Raw genomic sequence first — 13,205 nt, forward strand, 5'->3', positions numbered from 1 at the left:
TATTTATAATGATCACTTGCAGAGAGCAAACTAATAGTTCTGTAAGAGTCACAACTAAGCATCATGAATAATCAGTTATTTAACAAATAGATGCTTATTTGATTGGTATGCTCATTTTACTTGTGGCAGAGTTGAAGCAGCAACCAAATTAACTTTAGTCCAGTTAAGAATCCAGTTGGGCTAACAGTTCAGTCCTAATCGGTGAAAATGGCCAAGCACCAGCTGAGCTGACACTAGGCTACCTAAAGCTGTGCTTAATCCAAACTCCTCTCAGTCTACAAATATTGAGAAGTACTTAGGCCTACTTCCTGTTCTCAGCCTGACCATGTTTTTTGTGTCAAACACAACAATTTTGTTCAACCTCACTCCATGTGTACTTCTGGGCAAAATTATTTCCTGAATAATACATCCTAGATATTACTGGCTGAAAATTGTGCAAAATATTTTGTTAATTTTTTTTCCAACTGGATTTCCCATTTTCAGTAAAACTGTTTTTCAGCTACAAAATCCCTTCCCTGTTTAGTGCCTGAGCTGGAGCATATTTAGACCTCCTATAACTCAGCTCCTTCCTTGCCCACCCCACCTCTGCCTCTTTTTGGGCTCTTCTGCTGTGAAATGTTCAGCAACATGGTGGCTCTGCTGGCAGATCTCCAAAATCAGCCAGTGAAAAAGGGTTCTGCAGGTAGGAATTTCAAAATAAAATCAGCACCTTGGATGGTGATTTTTTTATCAAGGGGACACAATGCTGAAGGAGATAGGAGGCAGAAGGAAAGCAATATATCAACACCCTTTCTTGTTGAAATGATAGACTTGTATTTACGAAGGGAGCTTTATGTTCATATTTGGTTGACTCCATGATCTGGAAGAGTAGTTCTCAGGGAACACACAACTCCCTTATTGCAACAGCTTCAGAGTAGGCACAGTAGATACAGATAGATACTGTTGGTTCATTTCAAGGCACAATCGAAAGTGCTGGTTTTGACCTATAAATAAATCCCTGTATAGTGCAAATCTAGGTTATCTGAAGGACTGTATTGTCCCTTATAAACATGTCTCTACTTTGAGTTCTTCTGAGGAGACCTTTCTATCTCTCCCAGCATCCTCACAGGTACATCTGGTGAGAACAGTGGTTTTTGGAATATTATCGCCAGAGAAGTTAGACTGGCACCTTCCCCTACTTTCTTTGTGCAGAAAAATGAATACTTTTCTGTTTTGACAGCCATTTGATGACTGATTATGTAAGGCCCAACCTCTCTAACCAAGCCTGGTCAGGTTGTTTTGAAATGTGAAGCAGAAAGTTTCACAAGAATCTCAGTCTCCATCCTAGCTGTAAAAATAAAACAGATAAATAACTAACAATTTCCTGCTCTTTCATGAGACTCCAAATCAGCTGCCTCACAAGCCAGCTACAATCTGCCTAACTGTAAGACTGGCCCTGGCTTTTTCAGGAACAGTATCTATCTGTAGCTACTCTGCCTAGATTTGTACCATCTTGATGATCATCATTCTTTTTCAAGACAATACTGGTTTCACATGTTTGTCATTAGTCTGTACCCTTTACCCAGTTTCTGAAAGCTATCACCCCTACATACAGGATATATGTTTATGGAGATGGGTCTTTCTCTGCAGCATCCCCCTGTGCTTGAAGAGAATCATTACCATTATAAAGACTGGATTTGGTAGTGGTGTTAGAATAAATCCAAAAATGATCAAAGATATCTTATCAATAGAATATTTTAAGCCAATTTGGCCTCCAAAGACCAAGAAGCTCATTTAGCCATGAAGATCAGTTGTTGTACCTCGCAAGGTTATTGCGAGGATGAGGTGGGGAGATTTTGTAAAATACCTTCAGCTTTTAAAAGAAAGGCAGTGCATGCATGAATTAAGGCATTCCTGGCAGATATGCAGTCAGAGTCCTGGGCAAAAGCTGTTTGTTCACACTACATAGTCAGCGAAAGTGGGTTTAAAAACAAAGCTACTTGCTTTTGTGGCAAATGGTCCAAAGACAAAAACAAAGCTTGACCATGCTAGTCTGTTAGCAACTCTAACCATGATTTGAAAACTACATAAAGTGCTCGCAGAACATAAATGGAAATGTTTGAACCTACACATATACTGGATCTAAAATCACAGCCTTTTTTTCAAGTTGGAAAAAAAATCCCGTCTGGAAAACTGACGTTATTACTACACTAATTAGAGTTTCAATATTGTGCCTACTGCTGAGCTGTTGACAGAATGGGATTTAGCCAAAATCAGCGGATCCAATTAGGCCCAGGGGTCCATAAGTCAAGTCTTCCAGAGTACAAATTATTGCTGATATTTCTAATCAGTGATTGACAGGGTAAAGCAAGTACACACATGCTTTTTTTTTTGCCTTTCTTCCAGGGACTCTGAAACAGTTCAATGCCAAGTAGAGTAGTGATGGTGGTACTGTATAGTATTTTCAGCTCAATCTGTTTGGTCATTTTGTTCACTCTAATTCCACCCAACAATTTTTCACTCAGTTTGTAAAGCAGGGTAGGAGAATTTGTGGCCCTCCAAAGTTATTGGATTCCACATCACATCACCTGCAACCAGCCAGTAGATGATGGGATTTAGAATCCAATCACTGTTGGAGAGGCAAAAGTTTCCCTACCCTACTAGAGGTCATTATCCTAATACCAAATACTACAGTCTTAGGCAGAGGTTAAGAATTGAAGCATTTATTCTATTTCCTAAGTAAATGCATATTTTAAAATGTCAAATGTCAGGAAAATAGGAGTAGATGACCTTCATTCTTCCTTGTGAACTTTTCTGAACCAAATTGATAGCCGCTATTGGATGACCAGAGAGGTATTTGCTTGATCCAGGAACAAATGTCATTTTAAACCAGTTATTCCAGAGTTAGTCATGCTTCATGTTCAGTCCCATTGATTTCAGTGGCTTTCTTCTAGAGCTTGGTAAAGATATATTTTTGGATAAAAACACCAGTTATCCCCCAAACATCAAAGACTCAAAGACCCATGATCATGCTCTCTGGGTATTCTGGGAATACTTGTCCAAACCTCACTTTCCCACCCCTTGTCAAGATTGGCACAAAAGTTGCCACTGGGAAATGGTGACTCAGTTTGCATTAAACCTTCCATGAAAACACATTTCAAGGAGGCTTTGCAGTAGGAAATATCAGTGTTAGCCATAACATTTAATCCTAATTTTGCTGCTACAGCCACAAGGTGCTGTTGTATGTATAAGATGCTACTCTTAGCACATCCAGAAACAGGAAGGTTTCTTGACATAGTGGTGCTTCATATATTATCTCCCTTTTTGTCTTTTGCACACCTCACATTAATGACTGGAATTATAAACATATAGGGATGCACATGCATCACACTTCTCTTTCCAAAATGATTGAAACATATGTGATCAATCCAACTGAATGCTTACAACACCTGTGGAGTTCAGTCAGCATTGAATTTGCATGCTCATGAAGATTCAAAGGTTTTCAAAGGCATCAGCTTCCAACAGATTCTTTCTTTCTCCTGCAAGGTCAAGAAAAGTAGTTTTGGGGTAGGGGAAGGATTGGTAAGGAAAGGATTAGTGGAAGAACTAGCCATACCATTAGGCAGAATTAGGCTTTTGCTTCAGGTGGAAGATGCTAGTGGGCAGATATGAAAGCCCACCAACTCCTTCTCCTAAATTTCCTTGACTTTCCTCTCTTTTGAAAGTCAGTGCTGTGCACTCTTCACCCTCTAAACTAGTCTCTGACCTCAAACATGGTGGTGCACTCTGTCTCATTGTCAGTTGGCCTTGCAAATCAGCTACTGTCATGGCATGGATGGTAGGCACTATCTTGTCTTTTGTTTCAAATTTCAAAATATCTCAGGTTAGCCCTTGACTAGGACTACAATTCCCAGAAGTTTCCATAGGAACTGATGCAAGAAACTGAAGCTAGACTTTTCTTTTTCACAGTGAAGGCCCCGGAAAGCATAGGAACAGCATAGCTGCCAACTGCCCTGATTTGGAAATGACAATCCCAGTTAATTCTCTGTCCCACTTTTTTCACTGTTTTTGAAATGTCTCAGGTTCTTTCTCCTCCTTCTACTTTCCCCTTTTGTCCTTATCTAACTTCAGTTCCTTCAAATTAGGTTCAAAGTGAAAAGGTAGTTTGTACCCAATTAAATCAAGAGATCTTACCCTTCCCAATAGGCTTAGGTAAATGCAAACTGCTGCAGCCTCTCCTAGTTTGTTCATTCTTCCTCATTTAATAACCCCCCCCCCCATCTTAACCATGTTGTAATGTTGCTTGACCATGTACATCTCAATTTTCATCTGTGAAATGTTGGATGATTTCTCACAAAGTTTGAGAAAGTTACTTTTTTGGGAATACAGCTCTGCACATCCCACTAGTCATGGCAATTCTGGGAGTTGTAGGCCAAAAAAGTAACTTTTCCCAGTTCTGATTTTCCAAGACCCCTTAGACATGTGAAACTGCTGGGTTCCAAAAAAGTAAGTGTTCCACTACTGTAAACTTTGGTTTCTGGGCATTGGGAGAGGGAAGCAGGGGGAGGTGATTCAAGCATCTTGAAGGATCAAGGTGAGGATGAGACCTGGATTGATTTCCCAGGCATTCCCATTGCTAGATAGCCTAGCCATTTAAAGAAAAGATCTATTGCTATATACTGCAGCCAATTATCTCTTGACAGTTTTGCTGTCATTACACTACTGAGCATTTAGCTTGATCAGTCATTTCAGCAGCGAATCTCCCATCAGCATCCAAGGGGGTCCCACATACCCACGGCTGCAAGGACAGGGACCTTGCCATATTAAATATTTTAAGTGTATCATTTTTCCCCATTGCTTATAATGAACAAGGAAATGAAGCAGAGCAATGTGCCATTACCAAAAAATCAATCCCCTCCTCTCTTTCTGCCCTCCACCAATGAATGGCTGACAATTCTGGCAGCCTTCTGACATGAAAGAATGCCCCTGGAAATAAAGTCTGATTAGCACAGAGTGTTGTCATGAATACCAATTCTTCATAAACCATGTATAGAATAAAGGTTTGCATTATCTTATTACTTGCACTTTTTCCTTCCTTATGTCATGCCCATGAATAGTTCAAACAGTCGTAACACAGCAATGGTTATTTCCATAGCTCTTTCATAAAAGGGCTTCTTAAGAGTCCTAAACCAATCATGTTGACTTGCTCATTTATAAATAAATTATCTTATCTAATGTAACACTGATTTGCGTTCGTGAATATTAACGTGCAACCTCATTCATCCTGACACCTCTAGGATTTTTTTTAAAGTGGACTAAACTGGTAAGGTCACATTTTTGTACTGTTGCTTCACTACAACTCAGTTGGCTATTTAGCTGTTGAATGCTAAACAACTGGTAAGCAAATGGAAAACTGGACACTTCAAAAGTTTTTCAGAAAATAAACCAATAAAATCATCACTAAACAAAAACAGTGAAGCCACGAAAATCAAATATCAAAAATATAAATTACGGGTTTGTAGCATGACGTAGTGGTTTCAGTGCTGGATTTTGACTCTGGAGACCAGAGTTTGATTACTGGCTCAGCCCTGAAACCCACTGGGTGACCCTGGGCAGGTTGCAGACTCTCAGCCTCAAGGGAAGGCAATAGCAAACTTCTTCTAAACAAATCTTGGCAAGAAAACCCCATAATAGGTTCATGTGAAGACACACCCAACTAAAGGTGGTGGCAGGTTTGGGTGTGCAACGCCGGTACCCTGGTGAGATCAAACTCTTCTACCCAAAAAAGGCTCTGAAGCTGAATGTAAAGTTCAAAAGGGGGGGAATTTAATTTAAAGGACAAAATAAAGAGTTTTCTCCTCCCCAGCTCTAAACAAAAGGTACTTTACAGTTTCAGCAATCTTCCGGATGTTGTCTTTCTGGGTCTGATGTTAGTTTGCTCTCCTCACTCAATGGAGCTGGTGCAGGGTCTTTCAGCTCCTGAATTCTTTATTCACTTGTTGTTGGTAACTAATTTGGCTAAATTGGTAACTAAAATGGCTAACTTGGTAACTAAAATGGCTAAGGTGTAAGAAATGCCCTTTCCGGCTGTCTGGGCCTGTTTGCCACCAAAAGACAGCTCTCTGCCTGCTCACAGCAAAGACTGCTCCCCAACTAAAAGCTTCCAGCTACAGCCGAGCATGTTGGGAAAGGGCAAACCAAACCTGGAAATAATGCAGGGGAAACCTACAGCTCCTCCCACAAACTAATACAAAGAACTTTTCTACACTAAACATACTATGGCCTGAACCAATGTGAAAGAAAATGCAGGGGAGTTTCAATCAGTCCTGGCAGGACATCACAGTTCACCTTAGGGTCTTCATAAGCTGGAAACAACTTGCAGGCATACAACAACAATACAATCAATATTTCCAATCTCACCCTTGCAACAAAATTGGGGGCAGTGTGTCAGCCCAACTCTTCTGTTCATCCTCCTATCGAATGATGCCCTCTTACAGTGAAGATCTGTTTCTTGTATAGGTTTAGCCCAATGAATTAACTGTCTCTTGGCTTTTTAATCAGCTGAAGACCAGCTTCTGCAGTAAGTGAATACAGTAGACAGAATAGAGTTTCCAGTGATCAAAGGACATGATCTTAGTTATAGCAGTAGGGGTGTTGGAAGTACATGCCCTAGTTTTGTCTGCCAGATATTGGAATGTATGTATCCAGATGTTGCTGCCCATGAGATTCTGCTATCTTAATGGAGGCTTCCCACGCTACCATCATCATGGCTTGTAACACTGTATGGTTGACCAATCAGACCTTAATTATTTTTCAACCTCAGGAACTTTTCAATTAAAGGTTACTTTGCAAATCTTCACACACATACCCCACAACCATAGGAAATGTAGTTTGAAGCCAATATATTGCTTCTACAATTCTGCAGAACATGCAGATAGCAAATGCATTCAAATTAGTTTCACTGTGTTCCTTGTAAATGGAAGGTGCTTTAAAACAGTGCAATTCAGATCTATTAAAATGAATGAGCATTTAAAAGGGGTGGGGGGAGACAGATTAACACCCTAAAAGATTAATAGCAACAACAGTCCATTTCATAAGCTGAAGCAAAGACTGCATCTGCTATTTTAAAATATTCATACAGAACAATATAGTCAAAGGATTCTAAAGTAAAATAACAGCTAAGGCCAGTCAAGTTTATTTAGTTACGAAACTTTTTCTGCTGATTTTAAACACTATCATCAACAACAAGATAATGAGACGCTCAGCCTCATCGTCTGAACACTTCCATCCATATTTGTAAACAGAACAGAAAATGTTTGAGAAATTTTAATTAAAAAAAGTCCTTTCTGAAATATAGCTTTACTGTATTTCTAATTACTCAGTGCAGAGGAGATCAACCTAAAGCTCATTAAAATTTCACTAGTCAGCACTAGTTAGAGCAGCTCTTAGTCCTGGACATCAGGAGGAAAAGTACAATTCATGTCTACAGGAAAGAGAATGAAAGCTTATACAGTTTCAACACAGCATGAGGAAGCCATTTTGAGATATCTACCAAGTTCTAGCATCCTTAGTTGCTGTGTTGCTTGAAAGTTCTGAGTGCTGATTTCCAACAGTTCTGCCAAACTTTGCACCTGCATTAAATAAACAACCCCACAAAACATTTCCTGTTCCAACTGTTGAATCTTCACAGAGCACAGAACCCTGGAGTGATGTAAATGCATTGATTTAGAGCAAGAGATTAATTTGGCCCAATCCCAATGCAGTTCCCACCTTGCAGTTCCAACTTTCAAATCAGTTTGCAGCTCTGGACAGAAGAAAACCATCAACCTCAAGCCCTTGCCTTTTCTGGATAATAATTATACTTTTTAAAGAACTCCTCTACTTTTCTTCCAGCAGTCCATGGTATCCATAGACTTCTTCTCCATCACTACATTTCAAATAAGTTGATTCTCTTCCTGTTAGTTTTCTTTACTGTCCAGCTTTCTCAGCCTTCCGTGGAAATAAGATTCTGGATAGTAGTCCAAAAATTAACCTTTCCAAGAAGACAACTTGGAGTCAGGAGATGGCAGATATAAAGAGGGTGTTATCCTGTAGTTTAGGCACTAGAAATCAAGTTACTGAAGAAGTATGGTTAAGTGTCTGTTGAACTGTGACCATAATGCCTGGAGTTCATATTTGATCCTATATGCAAATATTCTAGAATATAGCAGGACATTTCCATTCTTGTTGCCAGCTCTCTGGGAGAACTATATCTCACTTAAAGGATTGGGCCTGAGCTCCAGTTATGAGGTAAGCCTCATTGTTTGCCTCCTTTGGAGAATGGCATGAAAGTCACTTCCTGGCAGGAAGGCCACCCTGCCTGAGGCAGAGCTCAGGGCTTGGCTGAAGGAGAGAGATAAAGCCTGGTGGATTTGTAGACGTTGCTGTTAAGCTATGCTTCCATCAAGATGGAGAAAAACCTTGCCCAGTTGGAAAAGGAAGCTGAAAGGAACTTGCTTACTCTGTCTGAGGAAGCTGAAAAGCTCCAGAGAGAAGCTCACAGGAGGAAGCTCTTGCTGCAGTGTCTGAAGCGGGAGAGCAAGCTTGGTGAAGCCACGGACAGACAGCTTGAAGCCCTTGGCCCCATAGCTGAGCAGTGTGACCAGTTCAGAGATCAGTATAAGCACTTTGCCACAGCCCTGGACTCAACAAGGCATGAGCTGCCCATGAAGGAGGTCTACATGGGAGAGGACAAAGGCCAATACCTATCTGACCTGCAGAAAGAACTGGCTGCCACTCAGAAAGCTCTGAATGAAGCATTGCAAGAGCACAGTTTGAGAAATGCCAAAGTGCTAACCATCACGAAACAGTTGGAAGAGGCCTCCTTGGGAACCAGGGTTGTTTGAACCAAATCACAATCTGGTTTAAATGTAGACTACAAATTATTTGCAGCAATATTAGCAAAAAGATTTTTTAAAAATCTTACAAGAAATTATAAAAGAAGATCAAAATGGATTTCTCCCACAGAGACATATGAAATCAAATATTAGGACAATGATCGATTTGGTAGAGTACTATGGAAAAAAAACCCCAAGCAACTATCATTTTCCTTGATGCAGAAAAAGCATTTGATGCCATTAATTGGAAATTTTTGTTACAAACAATGGAAGAAATAGATTTGGGAAATACTTTTATAAAATGTGTGTCAGCAATATATAAAACTCAATCACCACAAAAATCAAAAGAATGTCAAATTTCTAGGGGAACAAAACAAGGCTGTCCCTTATCTCCACTACTTTTTATCATGACATTAGAAGCCCTCCTTACGAGAATAAGAAAAAAAAATCAGATTAAAGGAACACAAATTAGAGGTCAAGAATATAAAGTCAAAGCATATGCAGATGATTTGGCCACAAATATAGAAGAACCTATAGAAAGCATAAGAAATCTATTAATAGAAATAAAAGAATATGGAAAATACATGGGGCTCAAAATAAACAAGTCTAAATCTAACATTCTGACAATGAATTTGCCAAAAAAAGAAGAAGAAGAAATACAACAGAAATTTGGCTTTCAGATTAGTAAAAAAGTAAAGTACTTGGGAATTACGTTATCAAAGAAAATTTCAGAACTTTTTGATAATAATTATACACAAACATGGAAAAAATAAAAGAAGAATTATCAAGATGGAAAAACTTAAATCTGTCACTCCTAGGAAGAATTTCTGTAATAAAAATGGCCACATTACCAAAATTCCTTTTTTTTTATTTCAAAACCTTCCTATCATATATAATGAAAACGTATTTAATTCATGGGAAGCAGAATTATCCAAATTTATTTGGCAGGGAAGAAAAACAAGAATTAAATGGAAAATTATGAAAGATGCAAAAGAAAGGAGGAGGATTAGGAACACCAGATTTAAAAAATATATTATCAAGCATGTGCTCTCGATTGGATCAGAAATTGGATAACATTAGATGATATGAAACTGCTAAATGTAGAAGGATTTAATATGATATATGGCTGGCACGGATAAAAGAACCGAATTTAATAAAAATTCAAAAATAATATAGTAAGAAAGTAAAATTCTACAATCATTTACCAAATTGGCTCTCCCACCAAGAAGCTTGGAAAATTGGACTAGCAACATCTTCGAAAAAACCCTTGAAGTATAAAGACATTATAAAATGGGATGAAGAAAACCCAAAGCTAAAAACAAATGAGGAATTAGAAAAAGAAGGTTTTATATAAAATGGCTCAACAATTAGAAGGTTTCAGCAGAGAATAAAATGAATTGGATAAGGTCTCGGTAAATTCTGAGAAATCAACAATTTCTAAATTATATAAATTATTACTGGAAAGAGATCTTGAACAGGAATTTATAAAAGAAAGCACCGTTAGATGGGCACAAAATATAGGTAATGCAATTCATCTAGAGAAATGGGAGAAAGCCTGGGCTCGAGGTTTAAAATTTACACTTTCTATGGATATTAAAAAAAATTACTATAAGATGCTGCATAGGTGGTACTATTTGCCTAATAAACTAGCAAAGATGAATAGAACAGTGAAAAATAAGTGCTGGAAATGTGACAAACCGGAAGGAAGGTTTTACCATATCTGGTGGTTATTGGAAAAATATATATGACTTAATGCAAAAAATCTTCCAAATTCAAATTAAACTCAAACCCGAAAGTTTCTTATTAAACATTATAGGAGAAATTGAAGAAAGGAAACATTTGAAAACGATACTTTATCTGATTACAGCTGCAAGAACAACATATGCCATGGTATAGATTTTTGTTTAAAATAAATAAGACTTAAGTGAAACACGGATTAACGAAGTAAAAATAAGACAACAAGAATATTCAAATAGATAAGCTCAACGAATACCAGATAAAATGAGAATAAAGCTAAAATATGGGGAGGAGGGATATTATTTAAAATATAATGAAAGGATAGAGCAAATAAGTTAATGAACCATGCTGTATTAACTATATTATATGTTATGAATATAAATACAATTACTGTAATATTACAAATGTTTATGAAGGTGCTACTGTATAGTCAAAGTACAACTGTAAAATAGAAGATTGTAAAGCTCATCCTAATTAAAAAAAAAGGGGGGGGGAGAAAGAGGCCTCCTTGAAAGTGGATGCGGAGCCGCCAAGGACTTTTGCACATGTCCTGGACCTGTCTGCAGACGTAAGCAAGGAGGTCTCATTCCACTATCAGAAAGGGTGAGAGGACATACTGGGTCTGGAGACCATGAGGCAGCTATACTTCAGTTAGGCCCTGCTTGACAGTGGCTTTTGAGTTGACCACTCACACGAAGGGCTGGTCCCACCTGTTCTTTCAGCCAGGCCACAGCATCAGGACGGAAGCTGCCTCCTAATGGGTAGAGTCACAGAGTCACAGCCTCTGCTTTGAAGCTGCCATGACTGGAGAGACTTAGGTTTTGGGAGTCTGGAACTGAAGAACTGGGTGCAGCTTGGCACCAGGCACTGAGTGATGGACAGACACAAAAGGTGTACACTGAAAAGTCCCATACCTTCTCTCCCCACCATGCCACCCTCACTCTTGAAGGCGAAGCTGTTGCCAGTTCAGCCAAGAGACATTCTGATGTCATTGCACTTCAGGTTTACCTTACATATCTTTTGTATTAAAACACTTTTTCTCATTATCAAAAAAAATAAAAATTAAATTCTAGATAGCATAATTGAACCAGCAGTTCAGTGAAGGCTCCCAGATAAAGTCCAGCAATGACTTTGATGTTTCCTTCACCCTCTGATATTCACATATTATTGTTTTAAACTCTGGGGAAGTCATAACAAAAAAATAAATCAAAGACAGCAAGGAAGAAGAATGAATGATGTTTTCATTTTGATCATAGCCGGAACAGCTTGGGACTGAAGAATATCTCAGAATCTTTAATCAACCCTTTCCTGAAGTGTGTATTTATTTTTCTTCTGCTTACACAATTCATCTTTTATTTGCAGAGAACTGGGACAAACCTCTTCCTTTCTCTCTTCTTTCCTGCAAAAGCAAAGGAGGTGAGTTTGACATCTTGTCTCCTCAGGTTTTCTCTAATAGCCATTACCTGTCCACCAAGATGATGAGTTATAGGATGTCAATACTGTGAGTATTGATCATAATCTTCCAAAGTCCAACCTTCATATGGGTTTAAAACAGAGTGTGCTGTGAACTGTACAAAGTGAATTAATTACCTGAGCTCCAATCCAAATATTCTCAGGCACAGTTCTGGGCTACATGAATGGATATTGGATGGGATGGCAGTTTAATCCTATTTAGAATAGAGCCACTGAAATCAGTGGGATATAAATAATGTAAATAGGGTACTGTTAATTCATTTCCATTGAAGTACTACTGTATATGCATATACCACAAGCAGTACTAAATTCTTCCAAACTCATTTTCCAGAAGCCCGGGGTTTGTGGTGTAATTATAGCATTACAATTATTTAGACCCATGGATTACAACCTCCCTAAGTGTACTGTCTGTACAAACTATAATGAATTATCCATATTTTCTTTGCCTTCACATCTATGAAAAACCATGGCCACGTTTCTCCAAACTTCAGTAACTTGTTAATGCATATTGAACCAAGGCCCAAAACAGACAGACCAAAAAACACAACCCACAACTGCGCCTTCACAATTTGTGTCGGGGCCATGGCAACTGCATGCAGCCAGCCCTGATCCAGGCTGCTGCTGTGGTTTTGAACCAGGCACATTTCTTTGGGGAAGACATGGGTCTGGCACAGTTTCCCTCCGCACTCAGGGCATGCATCGTCTAAACACTGTGCCCCAAATGTGGCCAGAAACCATGATGTTTATCACACTATACTCTTAAAGTGCTACTATCCCACTTTGACTCCTCTAGCTGCCTCCTGTTGCATTGTGGGATTTGCAGTTTTAAGGAGGGGTATTTAGAATTCTCAGGCAGAGAATGTTTTCTGGCCTGTTTCGAGCCCAAATGTGTTATGTAATTTTTTTATTACATGTATGTATAAACAGCCATACATAGTTTAACTGAATGATACAGCTGCATATAATAATAATAATTACATTCTGCTTAATCTCTAGGAATTCAAGCGGATTACAACAGTAAAGCAAAATACAGTTAAAAGAGAATTCATTAAAAATTCCAAGATCCCCATCCCTCCCCCCAGTCATAAAAACATAATTAAATGCTAAAAGGAGATTAAACCAAGAAAAGAAGTTAAAAAC

The 13,205-nt window shown here is 38.7% G+C and overlaps 1 pseudogene; it reads left to right on the forward strand.

Annotated features, from left to right (window-relative positions):
- Positions 1–627: 627 nt before the first annotated feature.
- On the forward strand, positions 628–11,247 carry LOC149310015 (HAUS augmin-like complex subunit 8; annotated as a pseudogene).
- The last annotated feature ends 1,958 nt before the right edge of the window (positions 11,248–13,205 follow it).

Source organism: Sceloporus occidentalis, unplaced genomic scaffold, assembly GCF_023333645.1.
Source record: "Sceloporus occidentalis isolate IW3139 unplaced genomic scaffold, rSceOcc1.0.p SCAF_7, whole genome shotgun sequence".
Classification (NCBI taxonomy): domain Eukaryota; kingdom Metazoa; phylum Chordata; class Lepidosauria; order Squamata; family Phrynosomatidae; genus Sceloporus; species Sceloporus occidentalis.